The following is a 6,334-nucleotide window of genomic DNA, read 5'->3' as shown; positions in this document are numbered from 1 at the left end:
ATAATCATATTAATAAAAAATGTAAATATGAATAATACATAATACAGAATAAGATAATTGGAAATTTGATTGTGCTACAAAAGGTGAAATTAATATTAACTTTGATATGAAAATTCATGATAATTTGATTGATTGATTGATTGATTAATTGATAATGATTGATTGATTAATTGATAATAATTGATTTAACGAATGAATGACTTATTGAATCGTTGATTGATTGATCGATTGATTGAATGACTGATTATTATTGATTGATTGATTGAATGAATGACTTATGAAATCATTGATTGATTGACTGATTGATTGATTGACTGATTGATTGATTGACTGATTTAATGAATGAATGACTGACTGATCGATTGAATGACTGATTGATTTGATTGAAAGATTAACTCATTGAATGTTTAATTAATTGAATGTTTAATTGATTGAATGACTGATTAATTCGCTCTAAAATCAAACCCAAAGTGTTAGATCAACAGTTGAAAGATTGGAGGAGTGACACTCCTTCCAAATGTTATATCCAACCTTTCATAACGCTGAATCCAACAATTTAAGTGTTGGTCGAACCATTTAAAATGGTAAATGAAAGATTTAGAAAAGATTATCTCTTCAACCTTTCAATTGCAGATATTTTTTCAGTGATAATGATTTTGATACTGAAATTCATTCCCTTTGACCTCTAATTGAATACCCTATTTTAATATGCATGCCATAATTTACTTTTGATAAATGCCCCTATTTTTTCTAGTTTGTAAAAAAATGCTCAGTCTGTTAATGCTTTGATGGCGTCCCTTTTTCTTTGGAACAAGTGCTCTATTAAAAGAGTCTGGAAAAACACATTTTAAATTGATGAATTTCACATAAATTTGAATCATCTCGAGGATTACGAGGCTGTTGCTATTTGAAACAAAACGCTGCGCAGAGGAAAACGTAAGCGTGATATCGTGACTGATTTTAGTGAATTCATTCAAATTCTTTAGGCGATTTGGGTATCTGGTCATTGTTTTCTACCATCAAACTTAATATATATGTTTTAAATGCAAAAAAAGTAGCATGTCATGAAATAATGGGAATTACCATAATCAGTAATGATATCATTACTTGCACCTTACATTGGCATTTATCATGATGGTTTTCAGGCCTGATGATGTCTTTACTCGTATGATTTGATAGACCAAGATTCAGAAAAGAAGCCATAGGAAAAATGGAGAGTAGGGTACATTTGCTTCAAGTTCTCATCCTTCTTGGATTCCTTAGATCATTACCACCCCCTCCGTATTTGTATTAAGTTTCATGAGTCGTGTGAGTGGGGTAGATATTGTGCCCTTTTCGAAAGGAAAGGTGCCAATTTTCAACTTCGTTTCACCGGCCCTGCTCTATGTACTCCTCAGTTTTTACTATCATTACTTGAAAATCGTTGGGACGGTTGCCTCCTGCCCCCCCCCCCCCCCCCGTTGCGACGCCACTGATTAATCATCTTAAAATGCAAATTTATGGAATGCATATTACGACATATGGGACTTCTGCTCGCATGTGACGTCACACAGTGAAATCTTTAAAAAATCGTATTCTTTGATGGATATCACCATACTCTCATCGTTATCAACTCAACAAATAGATAATTCATTAGAAATTTTAAATAATATATCGGTCAAATTCAAATTCAATTTAATTCAATTCATTTTCTTGTCATGTAATAGTAAATAACCTAAAAATATTGTTGTGAAACTCTTCATACTTTTAAGGTTTTTAAACAATGTAGAGATAGTACTTAACAGACTTTCAGATATATATTTATATATATAAATACATACATATGATATAATGTATAAGTATTCTTTATATTAAATCAAATTAAATTAAATTTATTTATAATGATAGTTCAATATACATATTTACAAAATATAACATTTAAATCAATTTTTGCAATACAAAATAATAACTATTTCAGTGGTATTTCTCTTCAAATCTGTGGGTTTCTGTTTACGTATTTAAATATACTTTAACCGGTGCACAGGACCCCTGGAGCTTAACACAATGCATTCTAAGAGCAAATACCTATTGATTACTTCATCGAGAGCTATGAATAATTAATGAATCTATCCTGAAACTCGTGTTAATTGTTTGTTATCAAAAGTTCGCGTTCCCTTCAATTGAAAGCGATCGAAGTAAAGCTCCTATTTAGAAAAGAAGCAAACAGTAACAATAGAGGTATTCTATCTGTTCTACCGACAAATATAAAGATATTTTTAGCATTATGTAATGTGAAATTTGACTTGAGAAGTCAATGTCACATTGACCTGGAGAAAAATAGGTGTGTATATAATTATTGTAAAACGCTGCTTGAAATCTTAAGCACGTTATTCAAACCCGTCATTCCAACAACTATTTAAACTTTTAAAAAAATAATTGTTTCAAACTTTCTAAATTCATTCAAAATGTTTGACGCCAATTCCTCATGGAGAAAATCAGCAGATCTGCTGATGCATGTTTTTCCAACAAGCGATAAGCTTTTAAAATGGCTATTGTATATTGCTCCATTAAATATGGGATCTGAAATGGTTTTCACTATGATCGCATGCATGCGTTATAATGACACCATGCTATTTCAGTAATAAGGTCCTGATAATGATATTATAAAATAATAATGATGATGATGATGATAATAATGATAATAATGATGATAATAATAATAATAATAATAACAACAACAACAACAACAACAACAATAATAAAAATAATAATATCAATAATAATAAAAATATGATAATGCAGTATATTGAACTGTTTAAGTAGACATGATCGGGAAGTTCTTTAAAATGATCAAGTTAAAAATAATTGTGACACTATGTGTGTTGCATGGCCCTGCCTGGAGGATATCGTCGACTCAAAATTTATATTGATGAATGACATTTAAAATGTATCAGAAAGAGAGAGGGAGGGAGTACCAGCAACTGCATTTTTTAAGAGTTACATTCGCCTTTTCACCCCGAAATCTTAATTCATTTATAGGCGGATAAACGGAAATGTATCTAAGACGATGTCCATGTGCTTTATAGTATGTATTTAAAGAATTCGAAATCTCTTAAGAGATTTTCCAATGGAATGATCATATCCACGTTTTCCAGGAAATAAAATTATTTGTTACTTTTCATTCATACAATACTATACAAGCGTATATATCTTAGACTATTAATCTTATTTCATTTTTCATTCGATCAAGTTACCCTCTCTCACAGTCGATGGGCACTTTTTATTACAGGAACACAAATAAATGCATTATCATATACGGACGGAAGTTAAATAAGAATTTCAATATAATTTTGTAATAATGCGTAAATTGAACGTTCGAGAACAGCAGGTGAGTTATTTTAAGAATGATTCTGTAGATGAATAAAAAAAAATGTCAGCAATGTCAGTGTAAATATAATTTCAATGATCACCTCGTTATATTTCGCGCATAAGTTGGTTATAGGGTTGGTAACCCATTAGTTCTAAAACATCCATGCATTCCTCCTCTATCTGCTTGACTTCCAGTTTAGTGAGATCTTTGATCCAATGCGTAGCTGCCACATGCGAATCTCGGTGAGTTGAAAATTTATTATTTAATCCATGAAGTTTCGTTTTGTCATCCACATGCGTATTCTTCATCACCCATTCGCTAACTTCCTTCTTGAACGGGATTCCTACAAACTTGTAAAGGTCTTTGGTGATCTTAAGAGGGGTGTCCGCAAAGTCTTCGTACCTGACCAGGTAGTAACGACCCTGTAACCAAGCAGGTAGATAATTGGGTGATACGATTGCATTATTTCTGATCCACGTGCACATTCCTCGAATAGTCTGACTTGTTTCAGGGGTGACACTTAAAAGTTTTAAAGGTTTTAACCGACCAGTTTGGGGGAATTGAGAACGGACTGTTGGAGCGATTTTCATATCACTAAGACGGTATTTTATCCGTGACAATCCAGAGCCTCTTGGGTCCCTTACTAAGTGGATGATTTTTAGATTGGTGTGATCATCGACCACGAGTGGTCTTAAGAGTTCTAAATTAACTCTTATCAACTTGGTGACAATTTGGCCTTTGTACTTATGACATAAACCACTCATCCAGCTAGGAGATATTATCTTACAATTTTGCGATGCTTTACATATCGCTTTGTTCTTAGTTTTCCCGTTCCAATGATCTAACGCACTCACAAAACCGGGATCAAAATTGCACTTTGACATTTTCCTCAAGATACTCCTAGAGAGTTGTTCACTCTCAGGTGTATATAATCCAATACCTTTTATTTTTCGTAATTCCTTAGTAGCAAACAATGGCTCAAACATGTAAAATAGATCCGAGTTCTGATTGAAGAGCTCTCCGAAGACGCTTGAACCGAACCGCCATTGGGCCATGATGACGATGACTGCATGGTGGTGGATTGGTTTTTCCCAGATCAGTGATCGTCATATTCTTGTAAAGATCAACAAAGACTTGAGGGTCATATTTGGGAGGGACTGTCTCATTTAAAGACATCATATCTTCAGTAGATGTATTCAAAGATTCACGGGGTGCCTCTGATCCATCTTCATCATCGTCACCATTTTGTATTAACATCTCATCGAAGGTTTGATTAATCCCTTCCTCCGTAAAAGACGAAAGTTCGATGTCAACTTCAGCACCTCCAGACTCGCTTGAAATTGTCATAGTTTTTAACCTGTCTCGTTGTCTGTAGATTTCCCTAGAAACATAGCTCATATTCGAAAAACTTTGTTCAAGAAAAAAAGGTTCTGGCTTGAAGGAATCCCAGTCGTTGAGAGAGGCATACAATGAGAGAAATACAAAGAAAACGGCCAGCGAACACACCCAACATATAGTCTGAGATGTTAATTTCAAATCCATTGCTATAAACTGCGTCAAAGATTAAGTCACATTTTTTCACAAACTTCCGATATTTCGTATGTTCCTTTAGTTCCTAAACTGCATCTCATGTTGTTATTCATGTTCTCTTCATAAAATCCAACAAGTGTAAAATATCACAGTATGGGATTCAATATGAACCGATCGAAGACCAATATGATGGACAAAGGCTGCATTTCAAACTCGATATCCCATCTTAATGTTCTGTCTCTAAGCTTTGCATCTCCCACTTTCCCTTCAACCTTCAATCTCATCTCCCATTTTTTGTCAAAAGTAAATAACCGCAAGCAGATGTGTCAATACCATCGAAAACAAAACCCTTCTTGCAAGAGTGAAAAGGGTAGCATCGAGATGTCTCTCTTAAGTACAGAAGTAAGTTTTCACTTTCCCTAAGTACGCTACCATTGTATATCATTATGTCAATATATTACGTAACACTAGAAAAGATGGGAGGGTTTTTAATGCGTTAGTTCATTAGACTGACAGTCTCCACCACACACCTTACGACTGACTGGTCTATATTGAAAGACATTTTCTTTTTTTTAATAAAAGAAAACGATCGTCGATGTTTTTTATGGAAATGAAAAAACATTATTGCAATCTATTATATTTTGATGCACCCCCCCCCCAAAAAAAAAATGAAGTAAATTCAGGAAAGTGATATTTCGAATAATTTCATAAATGATACATGAAGTTAATGTGACATTCAAAATTTCGAACAAAGTCAATTCAAATTCAAAAATACTTGTAATGTGTAATACGTACAATGTTAATGAATATCGTAGGTAGTCGAGTATAAAATGAATAAAGAAAAATCATTTTAACAGCATAATTGGTTTGATTAATGTAAAAAAATAACTCATATATTTTTCCTGAAGAATGAGGTCGATATACGCTACCCTCTCCTCCCCAAAAGTACTAGGATAGACCCAATTCCGATTTAAAGCCATGACTGATTGTTATGATAAAATAAGTTCAAGACCAAGGCACTAAATGTTAATGGTCGTTGGAATTAAATGATGACCACTCTTATGATCCAATGGATACAACATAGGCTACAATACGTATGGATTTGTGGGAGTCATTATATTTAGAATTTGGAAAAAAATTAAGTGAGGGAGTTGAGCTAGCATTCGAGCCAGAGATTTTGTGTGTGTTTTACAGTGAAATAAATAGAAAAAACAACCACTTTAACAGTATATAACTATAACTTAGTACGATTCAACAATAGTATAAGTTATTTAATGATTAAATGTTATAATTTCCTTTTAAAAAGTGTTTAAGGGAGAAATGCTTGTATATGTCATCACTCCTGTCCTAAAAGTGTGGGGATATTACTCTCCCCCCCCCCGTTCTCAATTTACGCCAGTGACAAAGAAAATAATTATCTATGCAGGCAATTTAAAAGAAAGACACGACACCTTT

General features: G+C 33.3%; 1 pseudogene; it reads right to left on the bottom strand.

Annotated features, from left to right (window-relative positions):
• Positions 1-3,368: 3,368 nt before the first annotated feature.
• On the bottom strand, positions 3,369-4,974 carry LOC129265940 (carbohydrate sulfotransferase 3-like; annotated as a pseudogene).
• Between the last annotated feature and the right edge of the window lie 1,360 nt (positions 4,975-6,334).

This window comes from Lytechinus pictus, chromosome 7 (assembly GCF_037042905.1).
Source record: "Lytechinus pictus isolate F3 Inbred chromosome 7, Lp3.0, whole genome shotgun sequence".
Classification (NCBI taxonomy): domain Eukaryota; kingdom Metazoa; phylum Echinodermata; class Echinoidea; order Temnopleuroida; family Toxopneustidae; genus Lytechinus; species Lytechinus pictus.
This window is presented reverse-complemented; position numbering and strand designations above follow the sequence as displayed.